This window comes from Loxodonta africana, chromosome 4 (genome assembly GCF_030014295.1).
Source record: "Loxodonta africana isolate mLoxAfr1 chromosome 4, mLoxAfr1.hap2, whole genome shotgun sequence".
Taxonomy (NCBI): Eukaryota; Metazoa; Chordata; class Mammalia; order Proboscidea; family Elephantidae; genus Loxodonta; species Loxodonta africana.
In genome coordinates this window covers 142,410,334-142,433,514 of record NC_087345.1, presented here as the reverse complement: position 1 = coordinate 142,433,514, position 23,181 = coordinate 142,410,334, and the positions used below count along the sequence as shown (strand labels likewise).

At 43.4% G+C, this 23,181-nt stretch overlaps 1 protein-coding gene across 5 annotated transcripts in view; it reads left to right on the top strand.

The window, feature by feature from the left end:
- The window catches only part of MICAL3 (microtubule associated monooxygenase, calponin and LIM domain containing 3), a 208,860-nt gene that overhangs the window by 988 nt on the left and 184,691 nt on the right, over positions 1-23,181 (top strand). The window lies entirely within an intron of this gene.

The following is a 23,181-nucleotide window of genomic DNA, read 5'->3' as shown; positions in this document are numbered from 1 at the left end:
GGAGCCTTGTACACAGATCTGTGGCTTGCCTGGTTTTAGCAGAAAGCCAGATGCAGTGGCAGCCTTAGAGGTGCAGTTTTCTGGCATCTCAGCCATCATCACATCATCAAGCTCTTTCACAATGGTGCCTTAGGAAGAAGGGATCTGTCAGGACCCTCAAGCAAAGCCCTGCTCCATAACCCATTAGGGGGCACAGGCCAGCTTGTTGGCTGTTTTTACTCCAGAGTCTGATTGTAGAGAAAGTATTTTCAAGAATACAAACCACATTTATGTTCTTTTAATGTTGGTGCTTAACACAGGCATTAATTACCATTTACAAGAAGTGGGTTAAGGCAGGTGGGTTGTGGACAGTTTTTTTTAGGGCTTACTATCTTTTAATTTTTTTAGTGGGATGTGGATGGAGAAAATGGCATTTAAACATCATGCCACCAATGTGTATTTGGTCTCATCTCACAGTTTTCTACCTAGCCGTTTAGGATGATGGCTTGTACCCCAGGGGTGAGAATGAATTAGTTTTTATAGTGATAAAGACGTCTTACTTCAAGTAGCTGTTGCCATTAGGAAGCTTTGCTCTCTCATTACCTGGCCATACAGATGCCAATTTATTGTTGTGGTTGCCTTTTTTGGCCTTTAGGAGAACCTTGTAAATTCCATGCTTGATTGTCAAATGAACTTGGGCCAGAAATGTGGTCCAGATTATTTTAGCCCTAGATTGAGGTTTTTTTGCATTCCAGGTAGTAAAAACTTTTAAACTTTTTTGATAGTGCATTAAAGAACCCAAATGAGGAGGTTTTGACAGTTAATTCCAGAATTATAGGAAAAACATGGTCTGGGTATTCCTCTTGAAAAGGATCTTTCAGAACTTGGACCTGGTTTGTCAGCCAAGGCTCCTTTTTCTGTTTTCAGCACCAACATAGGAAATGTCTGAAGCTTGACTACTGGATTGTGATTTTTTTCCCTCGCATCTGGGATAGTACTGCTCAGTGATGACTATTTCATCGTGTTTCTAGGTGTGAGAAGGAGCCCTGGTGGCACAGAGGTTAAGCACTCAGCCACTAACTGAAGGGTCTACATTTGAACCCACCAGTTGCTCCTTGGGAGAAAGATGTGGCAGTCTGTTTCTGTAAAGATTTACAGCTTTGGAAACCCGATGGGGTAGTTCTGCTCTGTCCTGTAAGGTCACTATGAGTTAGAATCAACTCGTCAGCAGTGGGTTTGGATTGGCTAGATGTGGGAGACAAAATGGGCTTTGTAGATAATGTGTGTGAAATGCTTAGCATAGTGCCTGACGCATAGTTGTTCAGTAAAGTAAGTAAATTTTTCCTATTCTCCTTGGATTTGGGATGTCTGGGAATGATGCAGTTTTGATTGCATGCTCCCTTCTTAACTTTGGGAAGATTAGCCCCCCTTATTCCTCCTCATACCCCCATCTCCAGCTCTCTACTCACACCGAAATTTTTTATGGTGGATTAAAATGGAGCTCAAACCACTGGACCTAGAAGTAAAAATCAAACAAGGAGAAAATTGAGCTCTTCCGCCTGGCTTGTGTGTTGCATCTTTTCAGAAAGAACAGTGTGCACCTTAGAAAAGGTTTTACAGTACCAGAGAGCAAATGGTCCGAATTGACCCATTCTTAAGTCTGTTGAGCTGTCCTGCAGGTGAGGATTTGGGTTGTTGTTGGTTTAGCATGTCCAAGTGAAATGGTAAGCCTTTCCTAATTCCTCCTGGCACTGGCACCCAGAAGCGGCCCTGGGTGGCAAGGCCTGACCAGTAGGCAGGGCCAAGAGTCTTACCTCTGATGGGGTCTGCCTCTGAGCTGAGCTTTGCAAGGAGCAGCCCTTTACAGTCTCCCGCTTGTAGCAGGCTCCATGGACAGATTAAAAGGCTATCAAACCTAATGTTGTTGAAAGGTTAAGAACCATCACTGGGTAGGGGTGGGTTTTTTTTATGTCCCATAATTTTTTTTATGTCCCATAATTTTTTTTATAATAGTGGGTGTGGCATTTTAATAATAATCGTGCCCTGGATTTATGTATTGCTTTTTCTTTGAAGAACTGAAAGCTTTTTTGTTACCTGTTATCTCATTGAACCCCTGGTGGCACAGTGCTAAGAGCTCAGCTGCTAACCAAAAGGTTGGCAGTTCCAATCCACTAGCCGCTTCTTTGAAGCCCTATGGGGTAGTTCTGCTCTCTCCTGTAGGGTCATTATGAGTTGGAATTGACTCCTGTCAATGGGTTTTTATTATCTCATTGAGTCTTACATGTCCCTGAAGTCATCAAAGCTTAGTATAGTGTATATTATTCCTATTTGGTAGTTCAGGAAATGGAGGTGGTAAGATTTGCTCAAAGTTTCAAGTGAATCGGTACCTGAGCTAGGACTTGAATTGGGTTTTCCTTCTTACATTGATACCTTTGGAGGAAAAAAATTCTTTTGGAACTTGAAGGACTTAAAGAAACCAAACCATTTGTGCTTTTATGATTACTAGATAGTTAATGTGGAGACGTGGTGGCACAGTGGTTAAAAGCTTGTCTGCTAACCAAAAGGTCAGCAGTTTGAATCCATCAGCCACTCCTTGGAAACCCCCGGGGCAGTTCTGCTCTGTCCTGTAGGGTTACTAGGAGTTGCAATCAGTTTGATGGCACGGGGTTTGGGCTTTTGGTAGATAGCTAATGAGTCCCCTGGGTGGTACTGACAGTTAAGTACCTGACCACTAGCTGAAAGGTTGGTGGTTTGAACCCACTTAGACGTGCTTCAAAAGACAAGGCTGGCAATCTGCTCCTGAAAGGTCACAGCGTTAAAAACCCTGTGGAACGTAATTCTGCTCTGCACACGTGGGGCGCCATGAGTAGGAAGCAACTCGAGGGCAACTAGCAGTGGTGGATTTGCACTGTCGACCTTTTTGGTCAGCACCTAACTTTTAACCCCTGTGCCACCAGGGCTCCTTACTAACAACAACACATAGCTAACAGTAGTTCACATTTATTGAGCACTTACGTACCATGCTGGGTGCTTTATGTACCTTAACTTGTTTATTCCTTATAGCAACAGATAGGGTAGGACTTACTATTCCCATTTTACAGATGATGACCTCTGATTTGGCGAGGCCCCAGGTCAAAGGAGTGACACTAAATGACAAAGCCTTGACTGAAAGCAGGGTTGATGGTAAAGCGTGTATTCTTAACCCCCATGCTTTGATGGTGACTATGGAGCAGACCTCGGAGTCCCCGACACCTGTTGCTGCTGCTCGCCCTCAGTCTGACAGGCTGTGGTTGGACTGGGGCTTTATTTTTCATTGCAGTACAGTTTTTACACCCTGGTCTTTTCCTTTGCCAGGAGTATTCCTCTAGCCAGGTGGAAGGTCATTACTTTAGAAAAAAAATCAGAACTGAAAAATGTCTATATTTGGAGAGTGTGAAGTATTTAGTAACACCAGATGGAGAGAATAGGGACAGAATTGAGGTGGTTTGTAGACAGGAAATTTGTGATGGGTCTGGGTAACCTAGGGGCAATCTTTAGTGCCCAGACTTTATTTACTTCAGCTGCTGTTTGAAATTGTAAACCTGGAGGCACTTGGGTGAAAATCTGTGCAGCAGATAAGGCTCTCAGTTTCAACTTCAGATGGCAAAGCTGAGAATCTGATTCCTTTTTGGTTTTTAGCGTCTGTCTGCAAATAACGCAGTACATTGTGGGAATGGTGGGGATATTGTTTGGAAATTTACCTAAACTCTTTGTGGGCTTCCCCTTCCTTGCAGCCTCCCCCCTCCTGTTGGAATTCAACTCTGATCTTGTGCAGATGGGTGGGCGTGGTGTGGAGGGGTGTCAAACACTGAGATGCCTGGGACGCATCAGTGGACAGGAACAACATCCCTGCCATCACGGGGCTCAGCTGTACCTGACTGGCTGTCTTCTTAGGGTGGGTTTTAAACTGTCACCCCAAACCCCGCAATTCATTGACGTTTTGTCATTGGGGGAATTGGAGTTTCACAGAGGACAGAAAATTGCAAAACAGCTTGAAGAAGACAGAATGTGGTGATGATCAGATTAAGGAAGCAATAGGACTCCTGGTTTGTACATGTGAGAGGTGGGAAGAGAGGAGGGCAAGAGCTTCTGCTAAGTAGTAAATTTGGTAAGAACAACTGAGTTGTTTTGGTTTTTCTTCAAGTGCTAGCTCAGGACGTGTCACATAGGAGGTGGGAGCACACATGTATTGGTGTGTGAGTGAAAGTCAGGAAATAGGTCTTTCTGCATTAGGTAGGTCTAAAAAAAGCAGCTGTCATTGTCAATTCTGACTCATGGTGACCCCATGTGTGTCAGAGTATACCTGTGCTACCGTAGGGCTTTCAATGGCTGATTTTTCAGAAGCAGATGGCCAGGCCTGTCTTCCAAGGCATCTCTGGGTAGACTTGAACTGCCAGCCTTCTATTTGGAAACCGTGTACTTAACTGTTTGTGCTACCCAGGGACCTCATTAGATAGGTCTGTGGGTGTCTGTTTGATTGTATATCCAGTGAAGGTTAAGGATCCAGCCTGGTTAACTCAGGGCAGAGGGAGAGCACAGCCAAGCAGTTCACTAATAGCTTTTATTGACTTTTATTTGCTGTTTTAAAATGACTAATAAATATGTAAATAATAAAGCGAAGCTTTGTTTTGTCCCAGCTGTCCCCTCTCTTGCCGTGCCTCTTTTCTGTAGCCAGTTTAAGTATAGAGGCTTGCATCCGGGAGACCTTCTCCACTTCACTGTAGGAAGCTGAGGAAGAGAGGAGGAGCAGAGCAATCTAGAGAGAAGACCTGTCGTGGGAGCACCTAGCGCCGACAGCACCCTGCATTACAGCAGCAGACCTTCAGCACAGACTGTCCCTAGCAAAAAAAAACAAACCTGACTTACAGAGATTCCAACTAATAACTTGACCGTCCCTCCCGCTACTTCTCTCACCTCCACCACCAAGCTACTTTGCTGTGACTGAAGAGAATTGTTGGGTTTGTGAGTGTAAGAGGAAAAGAAGTGGAGAAAGCAGGGTCATGATGAGAAAGACAGTAATAACAGCAGCAGAAGACACTTAGAGACAGTTTACTGTGTGCCAGGCCCTTTTCTCATTGGTGACATGTATTAACTTGTTCAGTCCTCACCATAGTCGCACGCGGTAGATACTGTTATGGTCCCTACTTTATACGTGAGGAAAATGAGACACAGAGAGCTGAGTCTCAGCTAGAAAGTGGTGGAGTCAGGATTCAAAGTCAGACGTTTGATTTTGGAATTGTGCTCGCAAGGACCAGATAAGGGAAACTGACTTAGGCAGACTCCTAGTCAGGGTTATCTGCCATCTTCGTGGTTACCCCTGGCTCTCTTCTACTCCTGCCCCTAATTTTATCCCCCCCCCCCCACCCCTTTATTCTTGAGCTATCTGTATGAAATAGCACAGGCAGAGGAGGTAATTTGGAGTATTTGGAGGAAAACACAGGCCCAAGTAGACTTCCCAGAAGGGGCCCTTAGGACAATATAAGGATTTTCAGGGCCCTGAGGGGTGGACCATAGGACTAGAGTTGTTGAGTACAGCTCTGCTCCCAGGAAAGTCATGGAAACCACTCCTTCCCTTCTCTTCCATTTTGCATGGTGTGGGTTTTTGACTCCTGAGACCTGGAACGTAAGCACATCCTTTCATTACCCTAGCTCAGCTACTATATTTATAGATGATTCTTATTTATTTTTTTAACGAGCTAGTCCAGGATCCTAACCACTGTTAATAATTGTCAAATGAACTTTTGAAATAGAACCTGTTGCCCAGTTTGGTAATGGCACGTGGTCAGAGTCATTTATTTCCCTATGAAGAAGGAAAAGGGAAGTATTTTAACTAGTGGCCTGGGGATGTGTTGGTTTGTTTCTAAAACAGATAGGCTTTTCTCAAAACCAGCCTTGCAGAGGTAGGAAAAAAATCCACCTTCTGCTTTTGGCATTTTAAGCATCTTGAGACAAGTGGGGCCTATGGACAGTTACATAGTACAGGCAGTTCCTGGGTTACGAACGTCCGAGTTATGTACAACCTGTAGTTATGAACCAACTCCCGTAAAGCCTATTATGTTAAAAATTTGAAGTATATACAGTGGTTTATAATAACAACCAGGTGCTATGTATCAAAACATTATTATTATTACTACATTATTATGTTGAAGAAGTTTAGTGTGCCTGGAAGTGTTTAATTTTTTTACGCATAGAAAGGTACACTATACACTAAGACAAACATTTGACTAACTGACATTAGATATAAACTGTACCGAACTGTTCTGATTTACGTACAAATTCAAGTTAAGACAGACTTAGGAATGGAATTTGTTTGTAGTCTGGGACTGCCTATGATAGCCAGAATGGCTGTCACTTATTGAGTGTTACTGTGAGTCAGACGCTGCTAGTGCTTTCTTTGCACACATGTTTTCTAATCTTTAGGTAGGTATTGTCGTCCCCATTTTATAATAAGGAAACTGTTCCAAAGAGGTTAAGGTCTATAAACCCAATAAGTTGCATAGGCAGGGTGCTTTTAATACCCTTGTTATGAGGTGAAATGTTGATGGGGCAAAAGGAAGAGGAATGGAAGAGGAAAAGACAGTATGGGGCAGGGGATAAAAATTCATGAGATGGGAACTCGAATCAGTCCCCAGGTATTTCTTGGACACTCTATGCCTGGCAGGAGCCCTGGTGGCACAGTGTTTAAAGCGCTTGGCTGCTAACCAGGAGGTTGGCAGTTTGAACCCACTGGCTGCTCTGCGGAAGAAAGATGTGGCTATCTGATTCTGTAGTTTACAGCCATGGAAGCTCTATGAGGCAGTTCTCCTCTGTCCTGTGGAGTCACCATGAGTTGGGATTGACTCAATGGCAGTGGGTTTTTGGTTTGGTGTGGGAGAGTGAAGCACAAAGAAGTGCATGAACCAGCCATACTTTGGGAGCTGGGGAACGAAGGAATTCAGAGCCTAAGAGCTTTAGGGGTTGCAGACTTAGACTTTCATTCAGCACTTTTATTGAGCACCTACTACATATAAGGCAAGAACCAGGTTAAGGAAGACGGTGTCTGCGTGCCAGAGGTCACTATTTCTAGAGGAGGCAGACACAAATGCACAAAACGGTGGTAAGTTGTGATAGGTGACTAGGGAGCAGTGAGTGTGGAGTGGTAAGCAAATTTTACCAACTAGTAACATGTTGTGTTGTGTCTTTTTTTTTTTCTGTTGTGGTGAAAGTACACATAACAAAACATTGACCGTTAAATTGGTTTTTTTAGTTATGCGTACAGGATTCAGAATTCCTAGATTTTGCCTGCCCCTTATGGCCGTTGTTTCTGGAGTGTTTGTGCTTTGCAAACAGGATCACTTTGCAGTTCCTTCCTGAGGCCCAGCCCTGCACCTTGTTTGCAGGAAAGGCTGGGCCACCTCCCCTTCCCCCAGGCTACTCTTAGGTCCATCTCTGCTTGTCTGTTGTCTGGGCCAGCTTGTCCATCCCCAGCAGCTGCTTGCCAAGAGGTACAGGTGATCCTGTGGATGAGCAGCCCTTCCCAGAGGTGTGTGTAGCCCTTTTCCAGGTGTTCTAACTGGTGGGAGCAGTACTGGACATGGAGATGCTTTATTGGTGCTTTGGGAATTACATCAGACCTTATTACCTCTAAGGCTTCTTTCTAGTTCTCGGATCACGACATCATGCCCTTGGATGACCTTGGGACCAGGTCATGGCCTTGTAGAGGAGTTGGCCAGCAAACTGTTGTTTCTTCACATCCCCTATCTCACTCCTCCATTGTTCCGTGACTATCTCTTTGTCATGCACTACTATCTTTGGAAGCTGCTGTATTATAGAAAAGAGGCATAATAGGACTTCTTATTGCTGGATGTACATAGTAAGGTACAGTTTTTGCTTGTATCTTAATTTTTGTTTTCCAAGACCTTTGGATCACTTCGATCAGGTCATTCCAATAGAAATTACTTTTGTCTCCTGGAAATGGATTACTTCCAACCTCTGCCTCCTGCTATATTAATTGACTTTCAGTTTAGGATCCTTTCACATGCCTCTAATGAAGATTTCTCTCTGTCTCTTACCAGTGACCCCAGAGAAGGTTTCATCAGCCTTAAGCAAATTTGGTACATGGAAATTCTGATTTATGCCCAGAATATATAATAGCGTGTGTCTGTACTTTTTTGCTTTGAATTCTTCACATTAAAGGAACTTTGCAACAGGAGTCCTTCTCTAGGAATTTAAAACTCTTACATACAACTTCTTCAGGCAGTCTGTGATCTTCCGCCATTAGTGGCAGGGACCCCCTGTCACTTTGACCTGCCCGAACCCCTGTGTACCACACCTCACCGCCATCGCACTTGCAGCCTTTGAGCCAGGGATGTTACCAGGCTCTGCCTTTGCAGCCTCCCAGTTTTGTCATTGGGCCTGCTGGCGCGGCAGACAGAGCCAGGTCCTGTCGTGGGCTGTGGGTTAGGGTGCATCCTGGCAGCGCCTGCTGGCCCAGCCTCTGCTCATGCAGTATTGATTTGCACACCAGGAGTTGTCTGAACCATCTCCATCTGTGCTGCCTCACTCCAAGTGCAGCTGCCTTCCTTTTATGCTTGTCGCTAGGCTATATTTGTAGGTTTTCATGAGGTCCAAACACTTGGGTCTAGGCAATAGTCAGGGAAATTCAGATTGGAGTATAGATTTTTCCCTGATAGTAGAGTGAAGGAGGTAAGGGATTTGGCTAAAAACCTCATTCATATTGGGACATGAGAAAAGTGGGAAGGGAACTAATTTCTTAGTAGTCTACTTTATAAATACTGTAGGCTTTATGCCATCATTTCATATAATCCTTATAACAGTCTTGGGAAGGTAAGCATGTGATACCTACTTAACAGGTCAGCAAACATGAGGCTAATGAGATTAGATGACTTTCCTGAGATCTCTCAGCTGGTAAACATTGTAAGCAGCTGTCAGGTTGGCCCCCAACTCATGGTGACCCCATGCACAACAGAAAAAAACGCTGCCCAACCCTGCTCCGTGCTCATGATTGGTTGTATATCAAACAGATGTGATCCATAGGGTTTTCATTGGCTGATTTTCAGAAGTAGATCACCAGGCTTTCTTCCCAGTCTGTCTAAGCCTAGAAGTTCCACTGAAACCCATTCAGCATCATAACAACACACAAGCCTCCACTTATAGATGGGTGGTGATTGCACATGAGGTGCACTGGCTGAGAATTGAACCCAGGTCTCCTGCATGGAAGGTAATAATTCTACCACGGAACTATCACTGTCCCCCAGCTGCCAAATAACCAACAACTAGTTGTCACTGAGTCAACCCTGACTTATGGTGACCACGTAAGTGTCAGAGTAGAGCTATGATCTCTAGAGTTTTCAACAGCATGTTCTTCTGAAGTAGATCACCAGGCCTTTCTTCTGAGGTCCTCTGAGTAGACGCGAACCATAGCCTTTCAGTTAGCAGCCGAGTGTATTAACCATTTGCACCACCTAGGGACTCCAGCTGGTAAGTAGTGGCACTAAATTGGATCATGAGAGGCAAAATGTGTAGTTGTTAAGAGCATGGACTCTGGAACCAAACTGGATTGCACAATTTACTAGCCTGTGCCCTTACATGTGTAACTTAACTTCTGCAGGCCCCATCTTCCTCATCATTACATCTCTACAACCTACCTGCTTCAGAAGACGCAATATGAATGTACAAAACTGTTGAGAAAAAAGAGAGGAAAAGCAATGAAATAAGACGACTTGCCCTGTTTGGGTGTGAGCACTTAGAGCACTGAGGTGGTTAGCACCTCAAGAGTTAGCTAGAGCCCTTATTACCTGTGTTTATGACACGTGGCATGCAATCCTGAAGTTTTGGGTTTCCTTTCATCCAGGGGACAGTCTCCAGGGGAGCACGTATAAGTCGATGCGATAACAATGAGGCAGAAACAGGTTTCTTTGCAGTATTTGCATAGGTAAGAGTACCAGCTCCAAAGGGGCAGATTTCACCCTTCTCCTGGCCCCTCTCTTGAGCAGCCAAATCTTCAGCTGAGTCCTCTACCCCTGACTTCTAACTGCTTTTCCTATCAGTGTAAAAGTACCCTCAAAAGTCCACCCCACCTTTGACTCCTGCTCTCTGCGTCCTTGTTCTCTGCCTCATCCCCTGGTATTCCCCATTACCTTTCTTATTCCTAGCACTTCTTTGGACTTCCTGGAGTAAATCAGTCAATCATTTATTAATTATTTATCGGGCCCTCTTCCATATGTTGTAGTGGATATTAGGATAGGGGACAAGTTCAGAAGAAGTATAAGACCTTGTCACTGCTCGTGGGGAACTTACCTGCTTCAGAAGACACAATATGAACGTACGAAATTGTTGGGAAAAGGGAGAGGAAGAGCAATGAAATACCAAAATGGCACAGACAGTACGACTTCAGTATTTGGACAAAACAAGGACAATAACTCTTACTTTTTTAGAATCTGTTATGTGCATAGCCAACCCTGCAAGCTGGATGAGACTTCAGTGTCCCTTCTGTATGGATGAAGACACAGAGATGTCAGGATCTTGTCCAGGGACATGCAGCACATGAGTGACAGGAACCTGGAATTTAAACCCTTGTCCCCACTGGCACCCTTGGGCCCATGTAGGCAACCTGAACTGTGTCCTGGGTCATTGGTAGGATTTTCTAGGTGAGGTGAGGGGGCTGGTATGAGCAAAGGCTCCGGTTGAGAGTGAGCACGCAGTGTTTGGGGCAGCGAGGAGGCCAGCCTGGCCGGGTTGGAGTCGAGTTCAGTATTTATGGACCACTGTTCCAGGCAGTGTCTGGGTGCTGGGAGATGCCTTCTGGACTCTTACTGTAGCTGGGGAGACAGACACACACATAGATGATTGCAGCGCAGTGTGGTAAGAGTTGGCCTGGGGGTAAGTAAAGGCTGCAGTAGGGGCTGAGGAGAGGGGGGCCATGAAGTGTTCCCGGAGGAGGTGCTGCTGCTGGAGAGTGGTCTTAAAAGATAAGTTAGTAGCAGGCCAGCTGTTGGAAGCCAGAAAGGTTTTCCAGAAACCAGAGAATAGCATGAACAAAGGTGTGGCTTCTGAGGCTTTTCTTGTTAGAAGTAACTTTATTCACCTGGCCCGATAGCTGCCAGGTACAGTTGTAGACAGTGGGGTGTCCTGTCTGTTCAAACACACAGAGTGACAGAATGGAAGTAGTATTCTAGTAGGTTCATCTGGTGCAGGTGGGAGAGATGAGATTCAAACAAGGCCAGCTGTGGAAAGGGTTGGCAGACCTTTTACGTAAAGGGCCAGGGAGTAAGTATTTTAGACGTTCTGGGCCAGTCTGTCTCTGATGCAACACTCCACTCTATCATTGTAGTGTGAAAGCAGCCTTAGAGAGTACACAAATGAATGGGTTTGGCTCTGTTCCAATAAAGCTTTTATTTATGCCCACTGAAATGTGAATTTCATGTAATTTTCACTAGTCACGGAGTAGTCTTTTTCTTTTTTTTGTCCTTCAACCATTTAAAAATGTAAAAACCATTCTTAGCTTGCAGGCCAGATTTGGCCCATGGGTCAGGTTGTGGCCTCCCGGCCCCTGAGCAATGACAGTAATTCAGGTTCGATATGATGTGGAACTGGAACACGATGTTGGCAGTGGAACTAGAGAGGAAAAGACTGATGGCAGAGACAGCTTGGAAAGAGGACATTGATTAGATAGGAGAGATAAGGAGAGGGAAGAGCCTCAGATGACTCTGAAGTTTTCTGTGTCTTCCCAGCCCTCTTTTGGAAAAGCTGGCCCTGTTTTCCATGTGCCGAGAGTATGACGTGATTCTGGAGAAAAACAGTGATAGCTCTGAGACTTCTGTCAGTGTTGCAGTTGTTCCAGTCATTTTCCTGTGGGTGTCCTTGCACCAGGCACCTAAGCTGCCTCGGCTTCCAGGTTTGTTGGGCAGGAGGTGGCTCCTGCTATAACTGGGATGCCAGGCCAACCTGTTTGTTGGGGCACAGGAAAAGGTCATTTTTTGGATAACTTTATTTGATGTAATTTATAATTTACAGAGAAGTTGAAAGAGTAGTAGTAGGAGCAGACCCCTTCCCCGTACCTGTAACGGAGACGTATCAGCTGTTTACATCTTGCCCTGTTTGCTTTATTATTCTCCTCCTCTCCTTCTATATATGGGCATTGTTGCCTGACCTGTTCGAAAGTTGGAGACGTCGTGCCCCTTGACCCCTAAATACTTCGTGTGGATTAATCAAGAATAAGGATGTCCTTTTCCATAACATAGTATAATGAATCAACACCCGAACGCTTAGCGATACAATCATGTTATCTAACTGTTGTTTTTTAACCTAGCACCCTTCTGATAACTATTATTTATAGATGACTTGTCATATGTAAATAATGATATCGCTGTTCCCTTTAACAGGGATACCGTCACAGGTACCTGCTCAGTGCTGGGAGCCACACTCCCAGAAGCGGTTCTCCAGCACCCATGCAGGGGCTGCTCAGTGGGGTACAGGCAGGACCAGCAGCTGCCAAAAAGGAGAGTAGTCCTGCAGCTAAAGGATTATCTGTTATCCTGAGTTTCTGAGCTGCCAGAGGGTAGTAACTGTGTTCTACTTTGCATGCCAGTTGCCTTAGATTCTGATTCATGGTCATGGTGACCCCATTGTGTATCATATGCTCCATAAGTTTTCAGTGGCCGATTTTTTGGAAGTAAATTGCTAGGCATTTGTTCCGAGGCACCTTTGCTTAAGATTTCAACCTTTAACCTTTGGGTTAGCAGCCAAGCTTGTTAAAGTTTTGTACCGCTGGGAACTCCTTTACTTCACAGAACGCCTGCCATTTCCCGCCTCCTTCCTGAGGTAGTTAAGTCTTCTAAATGGAACAGGACCCAACATTACAGTTATAACTACAAATGGCCGAAATTTCGGCTTTCCTTGCCTCTGCTGCGTTTTGGTTTATAGAAAATGACAATTCTAGGATGGGTTCCCCTTCCCCCCCCCAGCCCCAGGCTTGATTTGGAAAGTAAAATGGAAATAAATTGGAGTTACTTATTTCGGAAATAAAATGGGAGTAAAAGGCATCCTACCATTTTTGAATTTTGACTTGGGGGAAAAAGGGACTTTCTGTTTGCTACTTAGAAAAACAGAAACCAGAAGTAGGGAACTGTTTAATGCATATTCCTTATGAGTAGCTGTAGCTTCCATAGTTCCCACGGAACCATGGAAAAAGGAATCTGGAAATTCTGCAGGTGATGAGAAAGGATTCAGGAAAGACTCTTTTCTCTGCGTCCAGTGGGTGACTTGCTGCATTCCCCTAAGTTCTCCATGTTTAATAAATGCTTGTCTTTGTCTTAAGCCTGCATAGATGTAATTAGCATGTTTCACTGTTCTCAGTTGTTTAAAAAAAAACACCACCAAACCTGTTGCTGTCGAGTTGATTCCGACCCATAGTAGGACAGAGTAGAACTGCCCCATAGGGTTTCCAAGGCTGTAATCTTTATGGAAGCAGACTGCCACATCTTTTCTCCCATGGAACGGCTGGTGGGTTCAAACCATCGACCTTTCTGGTTAGCAGCCGAATGCTTAACCACTGCACCACCAGGGCTCCTCGCTCAGTTGTTACTGAACTTTTATAAGCGTGTTCTTGTGATCTAGGACATCTGAAATCCAGGAGTCCTTCAGTGTTTTTGGTCTGTAAGGCCTGGTGCTGGGCACGGGAGAGAGTGGGTTGCTCACAAAGAAGGATAAAGATGCGTGAGCTGCCTCTGCATTCCCTGGTCTCTCAAGAGGTGGGAAAGCCTTGATTCTGTTGCTACTGTGGGAACCCTGGTAGCATAGTGGTTAAGTGCTACGGCTGCTAAACAAAAGGTTGGCAGTTCGAATCCACCAGACGCTCCTTGGAAACTCTATGGTGCAGTCCTCCTCTGTCCTATAGGGTCGCTAAGAGTCAGAATCAACTTGATGGCACTTGGTTTTTTTTGTTGTTGTTGTTGCTACTATATACAGTGAGCTCAGGTGAGTTGCTTAATTGTTCTGTATCACAGTTTTATCATTTGTAAACTACTTGTGTGATCTTGGGTAAAGCAGAAAGATGTTGGCTAGTCACCAGTTTAATGGGGCATAAACCAAAACCAAACCAAACCTTTTGCTATTGAGTTGATTCTGACTCGAAGCAAGCATATAGGATAGAGTAGAACTTCCCCATAGGGTTTCCAAGGAGTGGCTGGTGAATTTGAACTGCCGACCTTTTGGTTAACAGCCAAGCTCTTGACTACTCTCCCACCAGAGCTCCTGATAGGGCATTCTGGGAATAAGATTTGAGTATAAAATTTGGCAGGTGTGCTTGGAAACAAAATGCAAGCACCGTTTACATACTGGTGTTTTCATAATATCCTTAACTCAGAGGACTGCTTGCCACTACTGTAAGAGGACCAATGGGTGGAGATGTCAAAAGCCACCCTGATGGGACTTGCGTGTCTTCTTGGACCCTGTAGTTCCTGAAGTCCTCAAGCAAGGCAGATAGATTCAGAAATTCCAACTTAAAAGCACCAGGAACATCCAAAGGGAGTGGTGTTCACAGGCTCTGCTATTAACAGTTGACTTAAATAAGAGATAGCCGGTGAATATCAGGAAGATATAGAATCAGGTACCAAACATATATGAGTATTTTCCTGCACAAAAGGCCATAGTTACTGTCCCTGTCGCTCCCTCCACTTGAGCCTTCCAGTGATGTTACTGTTCCTGGGATGTTCCAGGCATGCTTCTGCCTCAGGGCCTTTGCACAGGCTGTTACTTCTTGCTGAAACACTCTTCCCGCCAATATTGCATGATTAATCACCTTAGTCCCTGCATGTCTTTGCTGCCATATTATCTTGTCTATGAAACCTGTCCATGCCACTGAATTTAAAATTTCAACTTGCGCCCGTCTCCCTAGTACTTTGCATTCCCTGTACGCTGCTTTACTTGTTCTTTTTTCCAGAGCACTCACCGCCCTCTAGCATACTATGTAATTTACTACGCTTATTGAGAGACATCGGAGCCAACCTTGAGCCAGATTGCCTGGGTTTAAATCTCTGCTTCATTCATCACTTAGCACTTGTGTGACCTTGGGTAAATTATTTATCCCCTTTGACTTCAGTTTCCTCATTTGTAAAAATACCTAACTCATGATTTTTTGAGGATTAAATGAATTAATATTTATTAAATGCTTAGCATAACACCTCACATGGAATAAGCATGTTATATAAGCGTGTGATAAATACATCTTTCATTTTCTGTTTCTTACCACTAAAATGAAGCTTCATGAGGTCGGAGAGCATTGTTTGTTTTGTTGTCTGATGTGTCCATAGCATTTAGAGCAGGGCCTGGTATAAAACCTACTGCCGTTGAGTCAATTCTGACTTGTAGTGACCCTACAGGACAAAGTAGAACTGCCCCACGGGGTTTCCAAGAAGCACCTGGTGGATTTGACCTGCTGACCTTTTGGTTAGCAGGCATAGCACTTAACCACTATGCTACCAGGGTTTCTGGGCCTGGTATAAAAGTAAATGTGTTGTGTGAGTGCACGGGCTATGGGGTGAGATGATCTGGAAAGGCAACAGGGAATAGTGAGGTGAGGGGTCAGTGTTGTGGGTGGCAGAGGCTGACTGGTCTCCTACGCCAGCTCTGCACTTAGTGGCTGTGTCATCTTGGACCAGTGTCTTAATCTCTCCAAGTCTCAAGCTAATGCCCCCTTATAGAGTTGTTAGCAGAATTAGGTGAGATAATGTACAGTAAGTGCCAAGCACGCTATCGGCCTGGCTTGTAGCATACGATCAGTAGATGTTAGTTATTTTCCTCCCTCAGAATCACTGGAAGAAGTGAGTCAGGAACTGGCTCTGAGGAGTGAAGGAAGTGGATTGATAGGGAGGAGCAGGGGAAATCCTGAGTCTAGGTGCAGAGACGGATGAAAACAAGGTATTGGAAGGGATGTAACCGTCACAGAGAAGCTTGACTGGAGTGGTTAATACGGAGCTGTCTGTTGTCAAACTTTGCAGAGATGAAGGATTTAAATTTTTCTTTTTGGTGACTTTATTGTGATGTAATTTCAGAGAAGTGCAAGGGAATTCCTGTTTACCCTATACTCAGATCACCAATTTACATTTTGCCCATTTGCTTTTTCTGCAACCATTTGAGAGACGTTATAAACATTGTGGTCCTCCATCCCTAAATACTTGAGTTTATTTCCTAGGAACATGGATATTCTCTTTGATTTTGCTAGAGAGCCTTAGTATAAGGTACAAGGTAGCAGCAGGATCTGAAAAGTATTTGGGGCAGATGGGCTAGAGACCGGGAGTCTGTGGGTGGGCTGCCTGAAATAATTTCTGTTGGAGAGTGATGAAGACAAGGTAGTGACCAGAAATGAAGAAAGGGGTACAGACTCAGGAGACAGGTAATGGGGTCTTGTGTATATATTGGCTAGGGCTGGGTGAAGGAGAGGAAGAGGGGCAGGGAGGTCCCATAAACTGTTAAGAGCAGTGCTTCTTTCTAGGGGAGGAGAACGGCATGTAGAATCCGAAGAAGCAAATTCAGTTTTAGTTTCATACTTGGGAAAATGAAGCCCACTCCCAGTTTTATTCACATTACAATCTATGAAAGATAAATTTCACCAAATTCTGGCAGATACAGATAGCCAGTATCTGCTGTGTTCTTGGAGAAGCAGGTGTGCTATTGTATTTGTGAAAAGGCTTGAGAGCGGAGAGATGCAGTGTGAATCTGAAGGACCCTGAAGTTGTTGATAATTGGGGGAAGGTGAATAGTTTAGGTTTTGTCTTGAAGATAACTGAGAGATGAGCTTTTAGGTAGTGTGATGTAGATTTAGGAGTTTTTAGCAAGAGTGGAAGGAGCCCAAGTGGCGCAGTGGTTAAGCGCTTGGCTACTAACTGAAGGGTAGGTGGTTCGAACCCACCAGCCACTTCATGGGAGAAAAGACCTGGCAATCTGCTCCCATAGTGATTACAGCTTGGGAAGCCCTATGGGGCAGTTCTACTCCATCTTATAGGGTCAGTATGAGTCAGAATCGACTTGACAGCACACAACAACAACAATAATAAGTGAAAATGATAGGCAATATAAATCTTGGTTGTGGAGGAGTGGTGAGGGTGGTGGGAAGCCAAAGTCCAAAAACAGCTGCAGGGAGCGAGGATCTATGGGGAAACCAGGAGAGGTGTGAAAACCAAGGAAAGAAGATTGCAGGGAAGGTAGTGGCAAGAGAATAAAAAGAAGTAGAATTGACAAAGAGGACCAGAGCAGAGCAAGAAGAGATCCAGAGCACGGGTGGGTAACTTCCCAGCTGTTCTCAGTACCATCTGGGCCTGGAGGTACTTGTTGGGGTCTGTTCTTTCCAGACTAGGAGCCAGAACTCATGAGCTTTAAGGAACACCCCATGAATACTACCCAGAGCGCTAAACCAAATCAGATTGTTGAAGGATTTAAAATTCACTTCCCGACTGCTTAAGTGTTTTTGTGGGAGAAATACCTCAGGGAAGATTTATCCAAGAAAGATGTCTTATATTTGAGCTTAGTTATGCTAAATCTTAAAAGACACCCTCCCCCTATCCACACCTTTTGAAGGTATTATGTCGAAGATGGTGCAGTTCTCTCTAGTTTTCAAAATTCCCAGCTATACGAAAGTCCTCTGGAGTAAACGAAGCTCTTGGAAGTGAAGTAACTACAATATTGTACTTTGTTTCTGCAAATAAACGTTTAGCATCTTTTGTGTGCGAAGTGTTGGAAATATAGTAGTGAACCAGTGGTTGGTTGTTAAATACAGCCATTATTAAAAATTAATTCTGTAAACTTATGCTTACATAAGATCATCCTATAAATAACAGAGGCAATAAATACCCAAACATATCGTTCCCCCTCACTTTACTATTAACTGTGCCTTTATGCCTGTTGTATCTGTATGGTGGAGGTGCTACATAATAGTGTACTAGGATGTATCTCCTCCCAGCCCTGTATTCCATGATAGCAAGTTGGTGGCTTGAAATTGCCTATGGTGGGTGTATTTACATCACAGAAATCAGCAAATACTACAAATCAGGGCTTGCTTTATTGTTTTGTTCATTGTCTAAGAAAATGATGGAGAAAATGTTAACATTGCAGCTTAAACCTAAAAGAGTTTTGTGTCTGTAGTCACTACATTGTGAATAGCACAAAAAAAATGGAGAAAATACTCTTCCAGTATTGGAAAGCAAGTATCCAGTTTAGCAAAGAAGTTGCTCATATCCTGTTTGGTATACATCTTACTTGTTTCACTGTTATTTTACTCCATAAAGTAAATGAAAATATTAAACATATGAAAACTACTTGTTGTCAATTCCAGTTATAGGTTGGCAACAGATGAGACTTAGACAAGAACCTGTGAAAGCATTCCATGAGAATCAGTTGGCTCTAAGGAGTTTACAGTAAGGAGAATTGTATATTTTATTACTATTTGTAGTTGTATGCTACACATCTTTTTGTCAGGAAGATTTATAATGTTGAGTCTGTGGGTGGTGCCAACGATTAATGTACTCGGCAGACTTATGTACCGGGAAGTGTAATACAAAGTGGTTTTAAACAAAATGTGGAGGGAGCAATTCTGATTGCCCAGTGGCAGAGGGGGCTTGGAGAAGGCCATATGGCCAAGGTAGGGTGGCAGTATATAATAGTTTACTTAGGGAAACCCAGGAGAGTATCACAGTTTTGACCAAAGAACCTTACTGTCTTTATTTCCTGATTTAACTTCATCATTTATTGCCCTGAACAGTCTTTGGTCATTTCATGAATGCTAATTCTCTCTACCCAGACTGCTAGAAAGGGCCTGTATCCCATACTTCCCTCCTGTTCCTCATGGCACCTGACAAAGAGCTCACATTATATGCTTTCAGAAATATGTGTTGGTTTTTTTATACCCATCAGCAAACCAGGTTTAGAAGAGACTTTAGATAAAGAGGAGCCCTTGGTGGCACAGTGGTTAAGAGCTTAACTGCTAACCAAAAGGTCGACAGTTCAAATCTACCAGCCTCTCCTTGGAAATCCTATGGGGCAGTTCTACTCTGTCCAATAGGGTCGCTATGAGTTGAAGTCAAATCTGTGTCAACGGGTTGGTTTTTTTTTTTTTTTTTTTATTGCCAGACAAAGGTGGGCCTGATGTTCAGAGGGTGTGCTGGGCTGTGAGAAGGTGCTGGAGGGCTTCCTGTATCCTCTATGCTGGGACTGTCATGCAGAAGTCAGAGTGTAGTGTACAATTCCTCTATTGAAATCTTTGGTAAAAAGACTCAACACCTCTATTCTCTTCATTTTACCAACATTAATTGGGTACTGTATGCCAGACCCTGTGCTACTTATGAGAATACACTGCACATAGGTTATTGCCTTCAATTTTTTTTTTTTAAACAGCTTTCTTGTTGTTGTTAGGTGCCGTCAAGTCGATCTGACTCATGGCGACACTTTGTACTACGGAGGGAAACGCTGCTTGGTCCTGCCCCATCCTCACAGTCACTATATTTGAGCTCATTGTTGCAGCCGCTGTGTCAGTCCATCTCTTCAAGCGTCTTCCTCTTTTTCGTTGACCCTCTCCCTTACTAAGCATGGTATCCTTTTCCAGGGACTGGTCCCTCCCGGTAACATGTTCAGACTACATGAGATGACGTCTCACCATCCTCGTTTCCAAGGAGCACTCTGACTTTACTTTTTCCGGGACAGACTTGTTCGTTCTTCTGGCAGTCCATGGTATATTTAATATTCTTCACCAAAACCGTAATTCAAAGGCGTCAGTTCTTCTTTGGTCCTCCTCATTCATTGTCCAGCTTTCACATGCATATGAGGTGACTGAAAATATGGCTTGGATTAGGTGCACCTTTGTGCTCAAAGTAGCATCTTTGCTTTTCAGCTCTTTAAAGATAAAATTCACATACCGTATAATTCAGTTATTTGAATTGTACAGTTATGTGATTTTTAGTATATTCACAGAATTGTGCAGCCATCACAACAATCAATTTTGGAAGACTTTCATCACCCCAAAAAGAAACCCTGTATCCATAGCAATCACTCCCCGTTTCTTTCCAACTCCCCTCCTCCCCCAACCCTAGGCCACCACTAATCTACTTTCTGTCTCAATAGATTTGTCTGTTCTACACACTTCATATAAATGGAATCATACGGTTTATAGGTTTTTTTTTTTTTTAAAGACTGGCTTCTTTCACTTAGCATAATGTTTTCAGGGTTCATTCAGGTTGTAGCATGTATCAGTACTTCATTCTTTTTTAATGGCTGAATAATAGTCTATTGTGTAGTTGTATCACTCTTTGTCCGTGCATCAGTTGATGGACATTTGAGTTGCTTTCGTTTTTGGGCCATTATGAATAATGCTGCTGTGACGTTCGTGTACAGGTTTTTGTATGGACATGTGTTTTCGTTTCTCTTGGGTATGTGTATATCTCCAGTGGGAATGCTGGGTCATGTAACTCTGTGTGTAACATTTTGTGGAACTGCCAGACGTTTCCAAAGTGGCTGCACCATTTTATATTCTCACCAACAGTGTATGAGAGTTCCAGTTTCTCCATGTCCTCTCCAACATTTGTTATTGTTTGTCTTTTTTGTTATAGCCATCCTAGTGGGTGTGAAGTAATAACACTTTGTGGTTTTGATTTGCATTTTTCCAATGATTAATGACTTTGGGCATCTTTTCATGTACGCGTTGGCCACTTGTATATCTTCGTTGGAGAAATGTCTGTTCAAATCCTTTACCTTTTTAAAAATTGGATTGTCTTTTTTTTACTGAGTTACAAAAATTTCTTTATATATTCTTGAAACAAGTTCTGTATCAAGCTTATGATTTACATATATTTTCTTCCATTCTGTGGGTTCTCTTTCCACTTTCTTGATGGTGTCCTTCGAAGCATGAAAATTTTTGACCTTGATGATGTTTAGTTTGTCCTTAGTTTTTTAATAAACCCAGATGTGCATGTCTGATTTTTGTGTTCTCAGGTGTTTCTGTTACATTTAACAGGTCTCTGGAGCTGAACAATCTACAACTGGTTTCATAACTTTTAATACTCAGAAATTCTTACGTTTGGCAACTTTATGGTTAACTTTTGAAAACTTAAAACTCAGTGAAAGCAGAATAGATCACATATGTTTTTTTTATACCATTTCACTCACCGTACAGCTGATTTAAAAAAAAACCCATAAACTGATGACTACAGCGGTGACTACTGAACACATTCACTGGGGACCAGGTGTCTGGTAACAGCTAGGGGTTGGAAATGAGTATATGGAGATTGTGTTTAAGCACAAGCTAGGGAAATGGAGCAGTGTTGTTTCCCATTGTAATCTTAACTCCCCTCTGTTAGCTAATGAGATTTTCAGCTCTATTTACTCTGCGGTAAGACGTGGAATTTAATAACACTGAAGTGTATCTGGGTTATGTGGACAAGTCACCAGAGTGAAGAACTTAATCTATTTCTACCCTAATCCCTACAAAATATTTTACCAGTCCAACTGAATCGTTCAGGAAAGATTAAAAAAAAATAAGACATTTTACTTACACAATAATTTCTCTTTGCTGTCTTATTCGCTGCCTCCTTTGAGCCACATAACACCTCTGTCATAGTTAGTACTGTTTGCTGGAGATGAAGGGGAAGCTCACGAGGGTCTTTTTCTTGTACAACATCATATAACTCACTAAACCAAAAAAACCAAACCTGTTGCTGTCGAGTCGATTACAACTCATAGCAACCGTATAGAACAGAGCAGAATGCCCCTTGGGGTTTCCAAGGAGCAGCTGGTGAATTGACACTGCCGGCCTTTTGGTTAGCAGCCGAGCTCTTAACCACTGCGCCACCAGGCTCCATATAACTCACCAGTGGGTAGGAATGCTGGGTTCCCTATTTGGGACACTTACCATTATTTGCAAATGTGCTATTTCAGAGCCTCATTTGTTCTCAGTCTCTTACAGCTCTGTTTATAAGGTATCTACATTTCTAACTGTGGGTAAATGAGCGTGTTGATTTTTTTTCTTTGCATGTAATCTGAACAGTGTGGGTGTAAACCGGGGAGTGGCACATGGGAACAAAAATGTGAGAAGGAGGAGAAACCTAAGGGAAGGTGAGAAGTTCTGTCTTTACAAATTCAGGAAGGTCGTGGGAATTTATTAAGTAGGAAGTTTTGAACTAAGAAGGGTATAGGACAATTAAAAAATGCCGAGGCTTCTTCATTAAATGGTACCCAGTAGGCAGCAAAATACTTGGATAACTCTTTAGCAAGTGCAGTTTTGAATGGAGCTGCTTCTGATAAGTGGATGGTAGTGATGAAGTCGGCCTCTTGGATTGCTCTGGCGTTTTTCTTCTGCAGAACTCAGAGCCATTTCCATATGGTTTTGTGACCACAAGGTCGACTTGAAACTGAGTTCTTGGGATTGTCTTGGAACCTGTGACTCTTTGGCCTCTTTGTTTACTTTGTTCTCAGTGGAGGCAAATTTTTATTCTTTGAAGATGGATGTGATGTGGTTGAGCATGGGGGCACTGGACCCACTGCTTTGGTTCAAGTCCATCTTGTACCTTTTAATGACTATGCAACCATTAAGTAAATTACTAAATCTTGTCAGTTTCCTCATCTGTAAGATAAGGATGATAATACCCATCTCACGAGGTTATTGTGAGGATTAAATGAAACTTTGCATGCAAAGTTCAAAGGAACAAGATTCAGAATGGTGCCCATCATGTGGTAAGCACACCTTAAATGCTAACTACTGTCGTTATTATGAAACAATCAAAACCATAATTTAGAACCAGCCCTTGTAAATTAAGTGAGTAACCAGGCTGGATGGCAGTGTTTTTGGTAAAACACGATGTGTGAAAATAACAGCAACAGAAATATCTCCCGTTTATTGAGCACTCCTGTGTGTCAGACGCCATGTGTGTAGGCTCTTACATACATTCCCTCACTTAATTCTCATTAACAAGGTGTGTCTTATCAGCACTGTGGAGGAGATGTGCTCAGAATCCACTTCTCAGCGATAGTCTTACTCACACATTCCCTAGGAGCTTGTTTTTGTCTTGACAGTCCTTTTGTTTTTCTTGTCTGTGTTCACCTTGGGAGTCAAAGTCACCAGAAAGCTTTTTTTTTTGCCCTGGGCCTGTAATTTCAGCTACTCATGTAAACCACGGCCCTGAA